We start from the raw sequence: 18,995 nt of genomic DNA, 5'->3' as shown, positions 1-18,995 counted from the left end.
TTGAACCTCATTACTTAAACTGTACAGTTTTAATGCAATTCTTACAAAGGGAGACATTGTGGAAGGTGATACTAATTCCTTAGAATAATATATTTCTTCTACCTCTGATGACCTGGCATTTACATGGCATTTTAGAGACCAGGGATCTGTGAATAACCGCATTATTGAGGTGCATGGCAACACACCAAATAAGATCGACGAACTAGCCACACTGGTGAAAAATGTCAGGACCTACAGAGAATGCAGTTTGTTGTGTTTTAGTGAGACTTGGCTAACAACTACCATCCCAGATGCTAACGTGGAGCTACCCGGGTTTAGCACGGTTAGAGCGGACAGAGACGCAAGTACCTGCGGGAAGAAGAAAGGAGGAGGACTCGCTCTCTATGTGAATACAAGGTGGTGCAACTCAGGAGATGTAAACGTTAAAATCTCCACTTGCTGCAGGGACATCGAACTGTTGGCCGTAAGTCTGCGTCCCTATTACTTGCCCAGAGAGTTTGGACACGTGATTTTTGTTATTGTTTACATCCCCCCTCGAGCGAATGTGGAAATAGCGAGTGACGTCATGCATTCATTCCGCAGGTTGCTAAGTTACAAACGCAGCACCCTGAGGTGCTTGTGTTAATCGCTGTAGACTTTAACCATGTGACGCTGGAAAAACATTACCTGCCTTCTCCCAGTATGTGGATTGTAACACCCAGGGAAATAGGACTATTGATCTACTGTATGCAAACGTTAAAGACGCATACAGCGCCACCCGCTGCCTAAGCAGGAATGCAGATCATAACCTGGTTCTGTTTCAGCCTCACTACAAACCAAGTGTGAGAAGGCTACCTACAAACCACCACGATCATTCAGGAAGTGGTCCCCTGAGGCAGAGCAGGCTCTGAGAGACTGGAACTACAGACTGGGATATCCTGCAGGGGTCACATAGTGAGAACATTGAAGAGGCTGTTGACTGCACCACTGACTATATCAACTTCTGTATGGCCATTGTAGTTCCAGTAAGAACAGTACGCTGCTATGCTAACAACAAGCCATGGATTACAAGTGACATCAAGGGCCTTTTGAACCAGAAGAAAAGGGCTTTTAAAGGTGGTGATCAGCATGAGCTCAAGCGCGTGCAGAAGGAACTCAGAGTCCAGCTCAGGGTGGCGAAGGAGCAGTACAGGAGAAAGCTGGAGCAGAAGTTGCAGAATAACAGCATGAAGGAAGTGTGGGATGGGATGAAGATCATCACTGGCTGCAGCTCGAGCGGGGGTGCCACCAGAGAGAGTGGAGAGAGCAAACCAAATGAACAACTTCTTTAACAGGTTTGACCACCCTAACCCATTCTCACCTCGGAGTACTGCATAGCAGCATAGGTGAGACATCCGCACCCACAATTACAGCAGCCCATGTGAGCAGAGAGCTGAGAAGACTTTGTGCCAGCAAAGCAGTGGGTCCAGATGGTGTATCACCACGACTGCTGAAGGCCTGTGCGTTGGAACTGGGGAGTCCTCTACAGCGCATCTTCAACCTGAGCCTGGAACAGGGCAGAGTCCCAAGGCTTTGGAAAACATCTTGTATCACCCCTGTCCCAAAGGTATCACGTCCTAGTGAGCTGAATGACTTCTGGCCTGTTGCTCTGATATCACATCTGCTGAAGACCATGGAGCGGCTGCTGCTTCACCACCTGAGGCCACAGGTCCGCCACGCCCTCGACCCTCTGCAGTTCGCATACCAGGAGAAGGTGGGAGCAGAGGATGCCATCATCTATATGCTACACTGATCCCTCTCCCACCTGGACAGAGGCAGTGGTGCTGTAAGAATTATGTTTTTGGACTTCTCTAGCGCCTTCAACACCATCCAAACTCTGCTCCTTAGAGACAAGCTGACTGAGATGGGAGTAGACTCACACCTGGTGGCATGGATTGTGGACTATCTTACAGACAGACCTCAGTATGTGCGTCTCGGGAACTGCAGGTCTGACATTGTGGTCAGCAACACAGGAGCACCGCAAGGGACCGTACTTTCTCCGGTCCTGTTCAGCCAACATACATCAGACTTCCAATACGACTCGGAGTCCTGCCACATGCAAAAGTTCGCTAACGACACTGTTATCGTGGGCTGCATCAGGAGTGGGCAGGAGGAGGAGTATAGGAACCTAATTAAGGAATTTGTTAAATGGTGCGACTCAAACCACTTACACCTGAACACCAGCAAGACCAAGGAACTGGCAGTGGATTTTAGGAGGCCCGGGCCCCTCATGGACCCCGTGATCATCAGAGGAGACTGTGTGCAGAGGGTACAGACCTATAAATACCTGGTAGTGCAGCTGGATGATAAATTGGACTGGACTGCCAATACTGATGCTCTGTGTAAGAAAGGTCAGAGCCGACTATACTTCCTTAGAAGGTTGGCGTCCTTCAACATCTGCAATAAGATGCTGCAGATGTTCTACCAGACGGTTGTGGCGAGTGCCCTCTTCTACGTGGTGGTGTACTGGGGAGGCAGCATGAAGAAGAGGGACGCCTCACACCTGGACAAACTGGTGAGGAAGGCAGGCTCTATTGTAGGAATAAAGCTGGACAATCTGATATCTGTGACATCAGGCTCCTGTCAATCATGGAGAATCCACTGCATCCACTGAACAGGATCATCTCCAGACAGAGGAGCAGCTTCAGCGACAGACTGCTGTCACTGTCCTGCTCCACTGACAGACTGAGGAGACCCCACACTATGCGACTCTTCAATTCCATCTGGGGGTAAATGCTAACATTATTCAAAGTTATTGTCTGTTTTTTACAAGCATTTTTATTACTCTTTAATTTAATATTGTTTTTTGTATCAGTATACTGCTGCTGGATTATGTGAATTTCCCCTTGGGATTATTAAAGTATCTACAGTATCTATCTATCTAACACACTCACGGGCTATAGAAGAAACTTGTATACTGAACATGTGTGAACAGTTTGATGAAGGCCTCCAGAATTAGAAAGGGTAACACTTGAGTTTAGGTGCAATATTTAAGTAAAAATGAATTTATTACTCATACTAGCTGTGTGTGGTCTTCAGGACAAAAAGCAACCCAATGACTCCCCAGCAGTTTTATTATATTAGTGAAGTTACAGAGGCGTCAGCTAACTGGGCCGAGCAGGTCGTGTCTTATCTGAGATGGACGTGTAGTCGAGTGCAGCTGTGGCACAAATTGAGCAGGACAAGCTGGAACCGGTCTCAGGTAAACGTATGGTAGCTCGTTGTGTGAATGTACAACATGCATGTAGCACAAAGCTGAGTTTGTCTGCTTGGGTTGAGTGAGAAGTGAGGGGCATGCAAGTGCTGAAAAACGTTAAAAGTGCAGGCATGCGCCATCTTACCAAGGGCAAGTCACACTTGTATAAGCTTCTACATCTTCACACCAACTCCCATGGCTGTGGTTGATGCGGAGTGGACTGCTCCACACACACACACACACACGCACACACACACACACACACACAGGTCTTTTGTTTATATGTGTCTAATACTGTTATGTACCAAGACCTTCATGATGGCTTCTTTTGGTCTAAATAACACTTGTAAAGTGCCAGTAAATTGGCTCTGAGCAGCACTGGGTGCAGGACAGGATGGAGTGTCAGACCACCACTGGGCACATCCTCAGCTCATTGTAAACCACTGATTTAATGTGCTGCTCGCTGTTATGTTCAAAGAATGTTAAACTGTCCATAAAAAACAAACAGCAGTTACAGGGAGAAGAAGCAAACTGCAGAGAGCCAACAGCTGGACCACCGTGGAGCTGTGAGGAGAGACCACTGAAGGCCCTGAGCGGCTCTGGACAAACAAATATAATGAGGACATCTGTGATTTGATGAACTCATTAGAGAATTAGGAACTGAAATTAACAAATAAATGTAATACTTCAAAGAACAGCATTGTGCACAATTCTATAGAAACAGCGGAACTTAAACCTCTAACAAAGGAATTACATTTGGATGAGAACACTATTCCTGTCATTACTGTTTAAAATATTTTTTATAATTGCTAAGAAGTTTTACTTATTGTTTAAAGCACCTTTAAACAATAGAACTTGATGTGACATTATTCAGGATGCAATGGTCAATGACTGCTTCTGCAGAGGGAGGACGAGAAAAGCATTAGGCAACAGCACCAACCCCTGGTTGGGAGTGTAATTACATTTATATGAGACTTAAAGTTGTCTCCTAAGTACATGTGTGTGACATGGCCCCCCAGCCCAGACCAATTGGGTCAGGTAGCCCAAACCGTGAGGCCATATCTCAGAGAAAGCACATCGGCATTGACAAGGAGGAAACTGTGGCGATCTAGGACTTTGAATTTAAATGACTGAAGGTCCAAGAAACATCGAGTGACATGTTGGTTTGACTATTTGTGCAGCGCCATCCACTATAAAGTTGAATATTTGATGACTAGAGTGAATTCATGGCCATGCTGGTAGTACCTCAGCTGAAGAATAGCTCACTTAATCACCAATTCTTCCCTTTCCATAGCCGCATACCTGGTTTCCAGGTCCAATAGTTTGTGGCTTAGCAACACGATGGGGTGTTCTACACAAACGACACTCTTGCTCAACACGACACTGACCTGTGACCAAAATGTCAGCCTGGGCAATAAAAAGCAGAGAAAAATCCAACAATACAGGTCCAGGTGTAAGGGCCTGTTTCCATTTTTTCGCCCCAAACCACTATATTAGGAGCCCTCTTGTTTGTCAGCTGTGTCAAGGTCATAGCCCTCTCGTAAAAATGAGGCACACACCTGCAGTAGTACCCCACAAATGCCAGGAATGCTTGTACTTCGTTTGGTTTGTGGACAGGGCCAGTTGAGTACAGCATTAACTATGGTACACTGTGGTTGAATTCTCCTACCTCCCACCCTATAGTGCAATTATTTGGCCTCAATTGATCCAAAAATAATGTTAATGCCACTATTATATAGTGTGAGGAGCACCCCTCGACCCTGCTGCATGTGTTCCATGTCATTCTGGTAGGCAGCACTATAAGAGTTGTGAGCCATAGCTCTCTGTTCACAAGACATTGGAAGGTGGCCGGTGTCCTGTGTAACCCAAATGGGAGGACTCGATACTGCCAGTGACCACTAAAGGCGCTAAATATGTTTTTTTTTCCTTGACGAATTCCTTTAAGGGAATTTGCCAATACCCTTTTGTCATGTCAAGGGTGGTCAAATATCATGATATTTTTTGAGTTGCTCATTTTGGTTCCGGGAGTGTTTACAGGCGTTCTCAGACAACTACTTGTGGGTCAGTTATGATGTCATATTCAAGCAGAGATGTCCTACCAGTACTTTCATTAATCGCTTCTCGGACGGACAGAATATCTGCTTTGATCTCTCACCATTGTTCGGGTTGTTTAACCAAATAGCCAACCAGCCCCTTTCTTTTCTTAATTTCATAGCACTCATGCCAATGAAACAATAATTTGGAATAGGAAGTGGAAGAAGCTTGACCCGATCCCAGGGAGCAAGCACTAGGAGCATCTTACCATAGGTATAGATTTGGGCTGATTGTGCATGTTCCATATAAGCTCTTAGTACTGGTCTGATATTACCAAATATATTGCATATTTGTGTGATATATTTGAAGATATTTGTGTAAGGGGGCACCTCACTTTTCCATCCATCTTTTAATATATCCAGTAATCCCTGGGGTTGTTACCCATATAAAAATGCATAAGGTGAAAAAACTATAGAGGCTTGTGGGACTTCCTGGTATGCAGATAGCAAGAGGTGTAGTAACTGATCCTAGTTAGGAGCCCCCTTTCTTGTCAGGTCAGTCAATGGCACAGTACTCTCAGACAAATGAGGTACAAACCCACCTTGAGAAGCATTTGCTTGTGCATCTTATTAAGCTGTTCGACTAGACCATCAGGCTGAGAATGGTACACTGAAGTCTTAAGGTGCCTGATTTGGAGCAATTTGGCAACCTTCCTGAACGTCTCTGAGGTAAACGCGTCCCTTGGTCCGTTAGGACCTCCTTTGGGATATCTTGCGATGACCCCTACCAATGCCCATGCGATGCTTCTGGACTTGTCTTGTTTTAAGGGGATATCCTCTGGATACCATGAAGCACAATCCAATTTATGTCCTCGGGCCGAGAGAATCTACTATGTCCACCCTGATACGTTCAGAAATTCGTATATCTATCAGAGGAATGAAACAAGAGGAGCATGGTCTTTTCTCGGAATCTGTCGCAGATGACATGCCAGACACAAAACACAAAAGATCTCCTCATTAATTCCCTGACAGTAAAATCTAAATTTTATCCTTTCGAGTGTTTTGTCAGTTCCTTGATTGCCACCCAAGAGGTTTGTGTGTGCCAATCACAAACCTGCCACCGGTAAGATTTTGGTACCAGCAACAACGACCTCAACTCGCCCTCATGTTCTGACAAATGACATAATAAATCATTTTAAAATACAAAGTAGGGTTCTGCTGGCATGGAGTGGGTGGTACACTGTCAGTTAACTTAAGTGAATCGTCATTCCACTGTTCTCTTTTAAAAAATGCTGATGTTTGCCGAAATTGATATTGACGTTCTGAGAGCAAATCAGGCAAGGCCTCCCTGGGTGGAGTTATTGGCAACGTCAGTTCGCTCATGGTCTCGATAGCAAGTACATGATATAAAAGATAATAAAATCACATTACAACGTGTCATGTTTGTCTTTTGTATTTTGTGATCTCCTTGTGTGTTGCATCAATACATCCAAAAAAAATTACTCATCCACATTAGTGCAACTGGCCAATAAATAGAATTCTGGGAAGGCAGACACTTTCAACAACTTCATCAGTGTAATGGATTGTGTAACCTGCAACTCATCAGCCTGTGGTTAGGGGAAAGGAAGAGACGTCAAGGGAATAAATAAAATAAAACTCGGTGCAAACTGCAGAAACCTGAGACGAGAACTGACACCAGAGAGCAAAGTCAAGGAATTTGACACAAAATGACTTCAGCTGTGTGTATTTCTATAATGGCATTTCACCTGAACAGACATCACAGTCAGGAAATACGATGAGCTGAATCAAATTTAGGATCTGAGTGGACAGTCACAGCATTGTCTGGATTAGTGACACGACTTGACACAAAAGAACTTTCACGTGTTTGAAATCAACATGCTGAGGTTCATCTAAACACACGGATATCAAGCGCCAGGTCTTTGTTAATGATCACTTACAGACACTTGTGTTCAAATCCTCACTAAAGCATTCATTACAAAGAAATAAAATATCAAAACACACGAATGAGCGCACACCTCTGTATTGTGTCATTAGATTTGTAAAAGTCTTACCAAGATAACTGAACACTTTCTGAGCCATTGTGCTCTACAACAATCAGCAGCCATTTGACAAATGAAAGAGAGAGAAAGAAAACTTAAAAATTTGTGATGTGACTATCAAAAGGAATAAATGTGGTGACGGGCAAACAATTACTCACATACAAATGTGATTCCTTTATTAAAGGTTTAAGTTTCTCTGTTTTTCTAGAATTGAGCACAATGCTGTTCTCTGAAGTATTAATTGTGTTCTGTATGAGGTGAGCAGCTGCGGCTAATGAGACTTCACAAATATTAACAAACGTCAGTCTAAAGCAGCAAATCCTACGTTTAATTGTGGACATCAAACCTCATTTGACCTTCTCAGTCGTCCATTTCAGTTCCTCACAGTCACCTCAGTGTCATTTAGTGAGCCAGCAGTGTGAGGAGTGAAGGCCGACTGCTCCGTCTGCACTCGTCTGTCATCTGCTGCCTTATTGAGGAGGAGTGCAGGAATAGGAAACATTAACTTCACAATAAAATGAAGTGTTTAGTTTGATACAAAACTAAAACAATAAAGGAACATTTCATAGAATTTGACTCTTAAACAAATCCCCACCCGCCTGACCAAAGCTGAACAGAATGTCGGTCGTCGTCTGAGCTCAGCTGTGGAGTTTTTAGTTGTGAAACCTGAAAGTCGGTGTAAATTGTAACTCCAGATGTTAAAAGATCTTCATATTTCCGGCTATTAGGTAAAATTCAGCACATTACTTAATTTATGATGAGATAAATAATTCCCTCCCAAAATAATGGAAATAGGAATAATCATTTTACAATGAAAAAATAAAAAAGTCACCAAGAAACGCTGAAGTGTTTATAGGAATTGCCAGGAGTCTCCTACATTTTCAGTGTCGTTTATAACACATTCAAATAAGAAGAATAAGATTTATGAAAATAACTAGTGAAATAAGCAATAATCATAAATAGTGTACACTCCACACCAATAGAGTACAATTGTAACAAAAACAATACAGTGAATATGAAATGATTGTGTTGTTAAGAAATAAGTCCAAGTATTGCACTACTAATATGAAAAATGAGTAAAGGAATAATGTACAAATAATTTAAAACATCCAAGCTCAGAAAAATTATTTTTTTATTTTCTTTAATATTTACAGTAAATTGAGCACTGAAGAAGTTGAGCTAAATATTTTACATGTCAGGATTATTTTCAGTGCTTTTCTGAACCAGGAATAAAGAAAAGCGTAAAGAATTGGATTAACTGCATAATTCACGTCACTTACCAACACAAAGACATTCCCGATGATACCTGTGATTATGTTACTACCATCATCAAATATATTGAATATATAAAGAGGCAGCCAGCAGATAATAAAAGCCCCCACGACTACTCCTAATGTTTTTGCGGCTTTTCTTTCAGACGGTTTTGATATTTTACTGTCACTTACCTCCTCAGTTTGTCTCTTTTCTATCATACAGTTGATGGCTCTTGAATGGCTTCTTGCAACTACAAATATTCTGATATAAAAACCAATCATTAGGAAATAAGGAATAAAAAAAGTTAAGAGTAAAAGAAAAATGGCCATTTCATAATAAGTGAATACTCCACAAGATCCTTCACATCTCTCTACGTCAATATAGCTCAAACTTAAACCTATGACATTAATTAAAAGTGCAAACAGCCACACTACAGCAATGCCGATCTTTGCAACAGTTAAAGTTATTTGTGAGCTGTAAAAGAAAGGATGGCAGACAGCAATGTAGCGATCGATGGATATTAAAACCACATTATATACAACTACTGTACTACGAAGATTTGCTAATATGACATACAAATAACAATAAATAACTCCAAAGTACCAACAACCGTTAAACACAAGAACCAAAGTAAAGGGCAACACAAAGAAACCTGATATGAAATCGGCTGCTGCGAGTGAAAGGATCAGAAGATTAGTCGGCGTGTGCAGCTGAAGAAAATGAGAAATAGAAATGATGACAAGAAGATTTCCAAAGACTGTCGAGAAAAGTAACAGACATGAGAAAGTGTAATAAAGTCCAAAAACTTCAGTTTCATGAATCAGTTTACGACAAGATGCATTACTTTCAGGATAGCAACGGCCAAGTTTCAGTTGTTTAAACTCCATGTCTGTCCCTGACTGAGCCGTCCTGCCTGCACACTGAGATGTTTATACACTGAGGCCCTGCGACTGCCATATTCTCTCTGCTGACGTAATTCACATGAGGCGTCTCTCTGCTGTGTGTGCTTCACAAATTCTCTCAGGATGTTTGTTTGTTCATTTCAGTTCTTACTCACTAATGAGTTCATCAAATCTCAGATGTCTTCATTATATTTGTTTGTCAGGAGCCGCTCAGGGCTGCGGTGGTCTCTCCTCACAGCTCCACAGTGGTCAGCTGCTGGCTCTCTGCAGTTTCCTTCTTCTCCTCTGTCTGCTGTTTTTGTTTTTTTGTTCTCAGTCACTTTGAGTTTCTTTCCTCATCACAGCGAGCAGCACATTAAATCAGCAGGTTCAGATGAGCTGAGGTTGTGCCCAGTGGTGGTCTGACACTCCATCCTGTGCTGTGCTGCTCAGAGCCCCTCTGACTCCTCCATGGAGTGTGCTGGACCACCCTGTGCTCATGAGAGGCCCTCACACACACACACACACACACACACACACAGTGTACAGTAACAGCTGTCTGTTTTTGTCTTTTCCGGACCCTCACATTAAATTCCAGACAGTATTCCCCGTTGCTCTCTGTCAGTCTGACGTTGTGCTGATTGTCTTTGTCTGATTTACTGGACGTCTTTCTTTTCTTAAATCTTCAAACACACAACATGCATTTTTCTGTGTCAGTGGCAGCTAAACTCTCAGAATTCAAATGCAGCAGTGCTAATATAGAAAAATATATTCTTAAATTCGGTAATCTCTACGTAACAGAAAAGTATTATAAGCACATGAGAGAAGTAGACTCCATATTTTACTAAGCATTAAGATGTAAAAGGATTAAAAAGACCTATCTCTACATAATTTTTTATTTTAGTGTATGAGCTAGAAACCATCAATAGTTCATTAAACCAAAGGTTAGACGTGCAGGAGAGCCGGAGAAAGACGGTCCCCTCGCTTAGAGAGAGAAAGTGGACTCTTTGGCTGTACATAAAGGTTGCAAGTGACGAGCTAACAGGGAGTAAGGACAGGCCTTGTCAAACAGAAATGATGGACAGAGAAGGGTTTGACAGCCCCTCGTGTAAGAAATATTGGCAGATTTAGTTAGAGGCAAGAGTCAGATGAGGAGGAATAATGGCTAGTATAATAAGAGCTGTAATAAATGTAAGAGATGCCAATGGCTGCTCACTCATTCCATCTGAACTGAGTCTCTAAGTGCACCATACTATAAATCTGAATTCTGCTGCCTGTCCTGAGACTCCGAGTGTCTTCTTTGGGGCTGAGGGTACCTGTGCTGCATAATCTGCTTCAACACTAATCGATATGCTTTTTAATCTGAAGACATTTGCTGTGTAACTGATTAGTAGCTTTGTATCAAATAAAACTAAACGACTGTGTCTGTCGGTTTGAAGCACCGAGGAGCACCGCACTGCATGAGTCTGTTAGCCGTCATCACTATAAGGACAATTAAAGTTCTTAATAAAGATAGAAATGATGTCAAGATCTCTCCAGAACAATCTTCTATTATATTTCAACACTTAGGTTCACTGTTCTATATTAATATTACAGTTGTATTAAATCTGTAGTTTTCTACAGTACCAGCAAGTGATGTTTTTTACAGAAACTCTGAACCATAAAACAGAAAATACGAGAGGACCGCCATCTCCATCATACGAGTTAAGTTTTGATTGAACAACTAGCAGCAGCAATTCACTGATGGCAGACGTATGAGTTTACAGGAGTTTGTGTGTCGTGTTGTTGTCATTCCCTTCCTCATCGACACAGACAGTGAAGTGGTCCTCACCACACAAGAGTTCATACGTGACACACCGGGGGTCTGTTAATATAAACTTCATGCGAGGCCCCCTCGTCACTCGTTGTGTCACTGAAGCACCTTGTAGTGTCACTAGTCACATATTTATGTCAATAGTCTGCATAGTGCAATGCATTTTGGAGGACAGCAGGTCAGCAGGCTTTCCATTGTAAACCAGCTCTGTACAGGGAGCCCACCCATCGTCGGACACTCACTTGTCTTCACAAAAAGCAAAATGTTAGGTTTGAATACACAATGGGAGGTCTGAAACTTGAAAGTACTGATTATAAGAAAGTCTTATAATGGATTCATTTGGATGCTATTAAGATGGTTAAGAGAATGTCAGGTTATATAGCGCCCTGATGTGTACAGCAGATTTCCCAACTGTTAGTCCATAGATCAGCATCGGTCCATATGAAATTTTCACTGTCTACAAAACATCATGCCAGCCCATTATAGCCACCTTAATAAAAGTTTCTGTTTGTTCATCCAGTTTCTATCTCTGTCATTCCAACAGATGGCATTTTTAGTGGTAAAATGCATTTCACATAGTAATGGGGTGGACACACAGCACTGCAAACCTTAACACCGAATACATCCAACAGGAAGTAACTGCCAGACAGGCAGAAATCAGCTTATCCACCTTAATCAAAGGACAAGAGTCTGTGTGTCTTCATATCTGTGTGATCATCCGGTTACCATGTTTCTCTCATTCCAACATATGTAGTAATACAATGCATCACATTTGCCATTCCAACAGATGGTTGTGCCAAATGGCATATAACAGAGTCATATGTAGTGTCTGTCTTCTGTGTATCTCTCTGTCTGTCAGGTTGCTATATTTGGCAAGAGATTCATAAAAGTAGTGCTAATGTTTGTGGTGTACCATCTGTTGAAATGACAAATGCACTGCACTTTCTTGCAACCTGAATTATAAAAACACATTCCAATAGGTAGTGCAGTGAAAATGTTAACAGAGAATATGTCAGACAGAGAGCAACTGCCAGATGGACAAAAATGGGCAGCTGTATCTCAGAAGCAATAAACTTCAATTAGGGAAAGGGATCAAATGCATAAACGTATGATGAGACAACGTGAAAAACCCAAAGCTAAGGAAGTCTGGGGCTAAACAACCAGAGCTAAATTTACAGTGTGATGTTCAGCGTCAGTGGGTGTGAAGTCAAAGGGACAGGGGAGCCCCAAAACTTACTGCAACTCACGAGATTGGCTTAAATTATATATTAGGGATTGTAGGGGACCACTATAGTGTAGTCTGGGTGGTCAGTGTAAATATTGTGGTTAAAGATTTATTGAGGGGGAGAAGACTAGCAAAGGGATATGCAGTAGATGTTATAATGAAGAGAGACTTGGCTTACCTCCGCTTCCAGTTCTATGCAGGTCAAGGTGCAGATTCTGTGAATTTCATTTAAAAACATCAGGTACTCTAATTGTTCTTTCTGTGAATATTATCCCCCCCTCCTACTCATAGAGGACCCTATTGTTTCCAGATAAATGATGACTGTTACCATTAGGCAGATGTGTCACACCTAGAAAATGATGAAAAGAGACAATATGCTCAACTGTATATCCTCAATCTGGACAAGGTCACCAACGGAAATGCATCATATGGACAATTCAAGGTGCCGTCCTGCACTGAGGAATCAGTTAAGGTAATGAATGACTGAAATTAATCCTTCCACTCCAGCGTGTAGAATGATGTTTGAAATCGAACAGGAATACACAGAGGAGCAGGTGCTCGATCAAACACTGTTGTAGTGGAGATTACACTGGATTGGAATCAGCCAAGACATAATTCTCCAAGGACAAATGAGGTACCCATTGTGTTTGAGCACCCAGAAGGAGAACCACCTCTAGAGCAGGACCTCCTGATCTGTTCTAGAGCAGATGCACGGAAAGCAAATAGGGACAGAAAGAGGATTAGTTTACTTGATCCAGACTTGGACACCAAGGTATATTCACTGCTTTTTCCATACAGGTATCAGAGTTGGACACCAAATATTAGGTTGGAACATCCAAGAGCTCTATGTGGAGTACAAAGAAGAACAACTGTGGCAAATCCAAGGGTCAAGGTAACACAAACACAGTATTACTCTTAATGGCTGGGAGTAAGAGATGATACCTTCAACCAGTTTTTGGGTGCAGGGAGGCTGAGCCAACAACATTGGGTTGATTCTCATGTGAGGACAGAAGGAAATTGAATGAACTATATTGCCAAACCCAAGCATGATTAAGGATCAAAATGTACAATGGGTGGATGGATCACCTAAACACAACTGCACATTTACACACACTAGCTCTAGGGAAGGTTTATATACTTCATTCAACACTCCAAAGAGGTCCAAGGTATACTAAAACTATCAAGACACGATTTCATTAGTGTGTAGACATGGGCCACCTGACCTTTAACCTACAATGATGTGTAATCTGCAGTGGCTGGAGAATACAGAATCTCTAGGGCCAGGCCAGAGTCAATACCCGATATCATTGTAGGAGTGTTTCAGCTAAAGCTAAGAGTTTATGGATGATATCATGCAGAAGCAGATGTTAGGAGTGGTTGTGACAAGAGTCCACATTATTGAATTTGAGAAGAGAGCTCTGCCTCACACACACAGCCTTCTGTTTCTCAGGAGCAAAGATCAGCTACAAGATATGGATGTTATCAACAGGCTGGTAAGCGCAGAGATGCCAGACCCTGCACAAGACCCCCACCTCCATGATATCATAGTTAAAAATATGATCTACAGTGTTTTATCGTCTGTTTACCTCTTACACTTGTCAAATTCGTTATTGGATTGGTCTACTCCCGCACCCTAAATAATAACACACACATACATAGTTACACACACACTCAGACCCTAACCACAACAGTGCCCAACGAATGACACACACACAGTTGGCTAACTTTTAGCACTTTAAACCACACAAGTGCTATAAGAATAACACAACTTGTCACTCTCTCAGCACATCAAGAGACTTATTTATTATGAGTACAAACAACATACGATGTATTAAATAGATCTCAGAGCTAAATATTACTTTTGGTCTCCAAGAAAATATACAAACATACAAAGACTCAGCAGTCTTGACTATCGACCATTTATCAGCCAAGAATGCCTTACTTGACGTCCTGTTCCCTATTATTGAGTGGAGCTCACACTCGCAGCCTTAATAAACCTCGCAGCACAGAGGTAATGGCAAATCTCCGGCTGCACCAGGTACTCAAAGAAATCTACCTTATTATTTCAAACACTCTAGACATTAAGATAAAGCATAGAAAGATGAAAACAAGTTACTATTTATTAAAGAACAATAATAAACAATAGAAAATAAGATCGACAGTAAAGTCTGGATAAAACAGTCTTAAAAAAAAGCTCACTGAAAGGAATCAATGATGTCAAGGATGAAAGTCCCAGGGCGGCGTTTGATTTAGCAATTGATGTTCATGAAAATGCTGTTAACTGACGATCGGATGAAAACTGGTCACACATGTCTTTGTTTTCTTTTCTGAGTTGCTCTTCCGTCGCTGCTGTTTCTCTCCTTCTGACGTTGCTTTCAAATGAGGCATATCTATTATAAAATGTCATGCCGTGGTTTCACAACACATACGAATTGTTGCATGCACCTGATTGGCTGGCTGTCAATATGATGGATGAATTTTGCTCAAACTCTTTAATCTATCATTTCCCAGATAATAACGTTTTATGATGTTGCCTAAAACATTGCCATGTCCGTCTTTCTCAGGCTGTAAACCAAATTGTTGTCCCAGATATCCATCCATAAAGTAATCAATAGCCTTGAGGTATCAACTCAGTCTTCCTTTCCCAGGCTGTAATACCAATTTAGTACTATGCTGTGAACAACTGTTATAAAAGTGAGGTGTAAGGGAAGAGGATATGCCTTTTTTATTATAACGCCTCCTACATCTGAATTCATCTTGTTGGGACTGAGCAAAATATAATAATAAAAATATAGAGAAAAATAATTTGTAGATTTTATACACCATAACACACAGTCCATGTGGTCCTTTGAATCTGTCAGCTCCATGTATGGTAGAGGGTCAATAATTAAAAAATTTCCCAAAGTAATAATAGGAGGAGACATCGGCTAATGAGGATGGATATCTGAAAAATAAGCAGTGATGAAGAGTTAAGATTGGTGGAAGGACAGTGACAAATCAGCGGTTAGTAAATAACAATCTGTATCTGAGTCGCAAGTTCAACTGCCATATCAATGTAGAGATCTGTGCTACAGTGAAGTTGTGTGAACGTTATTATAGAGGGTACTACTCTTGGACATAATAAAATTAGGCAATTTGTGAGCTCTCATTATATCAGTGCCCCCGAGGCAGTGTGGCGCCTGTTTTGATCTGATGTCTGTGAGCATTCACATATAATTATGCAGTTGAATTTAGAGAGGAAAATGAAGTATGCACATTGAATAGAGGCTGGGAGAGATACCACCCTGACAGCTTGGTTTAAGCTGAATGAGGACATACTTGGAGTCAGGGATGATTTTTATTGGCAATTGCCAGAGCATTACCAGTGTGAAGATACGACATGGAGATGGACAGTGAGAAGACAGATAAAAAAGATACCGCAATTGTCTAAGACCGCTTTTACTAGATATTAAAGGAGCTTGAGGACCTTAGAACAATCAAATGGATGGTCTATGGATCCTTCCTGGAGGCTGCAAGAGTGAGGGGGCTTGTCAATGATGATTACTCATGGAGCAGGTCCTTGGATGAGTCTGTACTCTTTGGGATGAGCCGCAGCTGCTTAAGCTCTTTGCCTTTCTTTTTTGTTTTTGATACACCAATTAACTCAGAAGAATTGTTTGTGAAATACAGCAGACGATTGTGTGAGATGGTTACATGGCACTATCAAGGGCATGTAGACAGCTGTGCTTTGCGTGTAAACTGAGTGTTGCTTGACACAGAGAGAACTCTAATGCACCATGGAAAACAATGCAGGGATTTCTACCTCCCCGTAACAAGACTACTTTTGATGCAGTTCATGAACTCGACTGAGCAATGGCATTGGATACGACTGTGAATACTCTTCAGTGGGATGCATATCACCTTTCATTTTCTCTCTGATGTCAAGTTCTGCTCTCAGGTTTCTTCAGCTGTCGTTGAACTTCCTCACTTTCAGCCCTATTGTCTCTATCAGCCTTTTATTCTTATTATTTATGCTCAGATAAATATTGTGTAAATTCACATTTATTCATTTTTATAGTCACATCACAGATTGTTTAGGCTTTCTCTCTCTTTCATTTGTCAAGTGGCTGCAGGGTTTCTGTAGAACACAATGGCTCCTGATACTTCATACACAGAAAGTGTTCAGATATCTTGGTAAGACGTTTAAAAATCTAACAACACAATAAAGAGGTGTGTGCTCATTCACGTGTACTGATGTTTTATTTCTTTGTTATGAATGTTTTAGTAAGGATTTGAACATAAGTGTCTTTTTCAGTGATCATTAACAAAGACCTGGAGCCTCATGTATAACGCCGTGTGTACAATTCACACTATAACATGACGTAAACACAAAAGCGGAAATGTTTGTACGCACAAAAAAATCCACACGCATAAATCTGTGCGAACACCAACTTCCATGTTCTTCCGCTACATACATTCCGGTCAGCGTGAAAAGTAACACACGTGCACACGCCTGCTGTCCCGCCCCGTCTACTCCCAGAATTAGGCCTCTTTGAATATGTAAATCAATATAAATAGCCCTTAAGTTCAGCATTCTGTGAAAAGGCAATGGCAAAATCATGAGAGAGAACAGAAGAATTTCAGTGAATACCAAGTGGAGACAAAGAAAAAACGTACTATTTGTTGGTTTAAACAGTGGTATAAAAGGAAGAGGAAGATGATCGAGTGACATAGAGTGTCAGAGAAACTCGAAAGTTCAAGTTAACAAAAGTCGCAAAGTGCCCGAAATAAAAAAGAAGTGTCAGATATCAAAGTTGCCGTGAAAAGGCGAGTCGTAGCCCACCGTCTGAGTTTCATATGAAAGCTTATTAGGGTACAGAGAAAAAAAAATAGGCACACAGTGGGAAAAAAAGCACGAAATGTCAACTTTAATCTCAAAATTTCCACTTTAATCACGTAGTTTATTTTGTCATTAGTAGAACATCATAAACTTCATCTTAAAATTGTTTAATTAACCAGTTTCTCAAATCACATCGTAAATAAAGTAGCACGTTAAATGCTTTGTTTTGTATTTGATCTTCTATGTGCTCTATGTGTGTGAATCACTACGTGCTTCTTAAGCACGCTCTCTTCCTCCGACTGTACACAGAATCCATTACATTTGTAGTATTATTGTGCCACCTCCAACTACTCAAAGCTTCATGATGCTCCAACAATGATGGATGGATTAAAAGGCAGAAGTCTACGTGACCATCTTCATCAAGTCCTTCCGTGAGAACCCTAAATCCAAAGAGGACTGTTTCATTTATGTTAGGTAGAATGCCCAGAGGGGACTGGCCAGGTGGTCTCATGGTCTGGAATCCCTGCAGATTTTATTTTTTTCTCCAGCCGTCTGGAGTTTTTTTTGTTTTTTCTGTCCCCCCTGGCCATTGGACCACCTTACTCTTATTCGATGTTAATTAATGTTGACTTATTTTGTTTTCTTATTGTGTCTTTTATTTTTCTTTTCTTTATTATGTAAAGCACTTTGAGCTGCTGTTTGTATGAAAATGTGCTATAGAAATAAATGTTGTTGTTGTTGTTATTACAGCTCTCTGAATAATTAAAATACTGAGATGTATTTCATGACGATAGGAGTTAAAGCATGTTATTAAACATGGGGACACGGTGGTGCAGTGATTGTTCCTACCTCAGGCAAGATGCTTGCTGCGCCATGCATGACCTTCGATGAAATAATTTATTGCAGCAGTACTGTCTCTTAAAAACGTACCTCCAATTCCTGTCCTTACTTTTCTTTCTCCAAATACACAATCACCACACAAAACTTTTAAGTAACATTGAAATATCTTCGTAGTACGTGTTTAATTATTCTATCCATCTATCCTTCCAGTGTTGTGCCAGTCCCAGCAAGAATACAGCGAGTGGCAGGAACAATCCCGTGAGCGCGAGCCAGCTCCTCACTAGCGCTGCGACAACGTGTCCTCACATGTTTAATTATTAACAATATACATTTTTAAATGAAGTTAAAGTTTTATCTGTATAACATAATAATCATATTTTGCTGCATTTCATCCTAAAAATGATATCATCATCATATGTAAATACGCGCTTTACAAAGTGGCTCAGGTTGTTCAATATTATAACTGTAGTGCAAGTTTACACTGAGGTGATTGTACTAATAAGTACAGACAGTTCTACAAGGAGCACTTGATGGACTGATTGAGTGTGGTTAGAGTTCTTGGGATGAAACTGTTTCTGAACCGCGAGGTCCGTATAGGAAAGGCTCTGAAGCGTTTGCCCTATGAGTGCAGTTCAATAGACAGCATGGCTGAGGCAGTGTGTGCTTGATGCTGTATCCTGATAATCCTCTTTCTCAGCCTCTGTACTCCTGTGATTTACACTCAGATACAGTGATATAAATACTCTGAGTGGTGCAGTGAAAGTAATATGGAAAAAGATGATTAATTAAATGAGAAGATAAACAGCTCTGGTTTTGGTACTTTGGCTTTTAGGTTTTAACTTCCTTAGACGGAAGC

Source organism: Polypterus senegalus, chromosome 3 (assembly GCF_016835505.1).
Source record: "Polypterus senegalus isolate Bchr_013 chromosome 3, ASM1683550v1, whole genome shotgun sequence".
Classification (NCBI taxonomy): Eukaryota; Metazoa; Chordata; class Cladistia; order Polypteriformes; family Polypteridae; genus Polypterus; species Polypterus senegalus.
Note: the sequence above shows the minus strand (reverse complement) of the source record.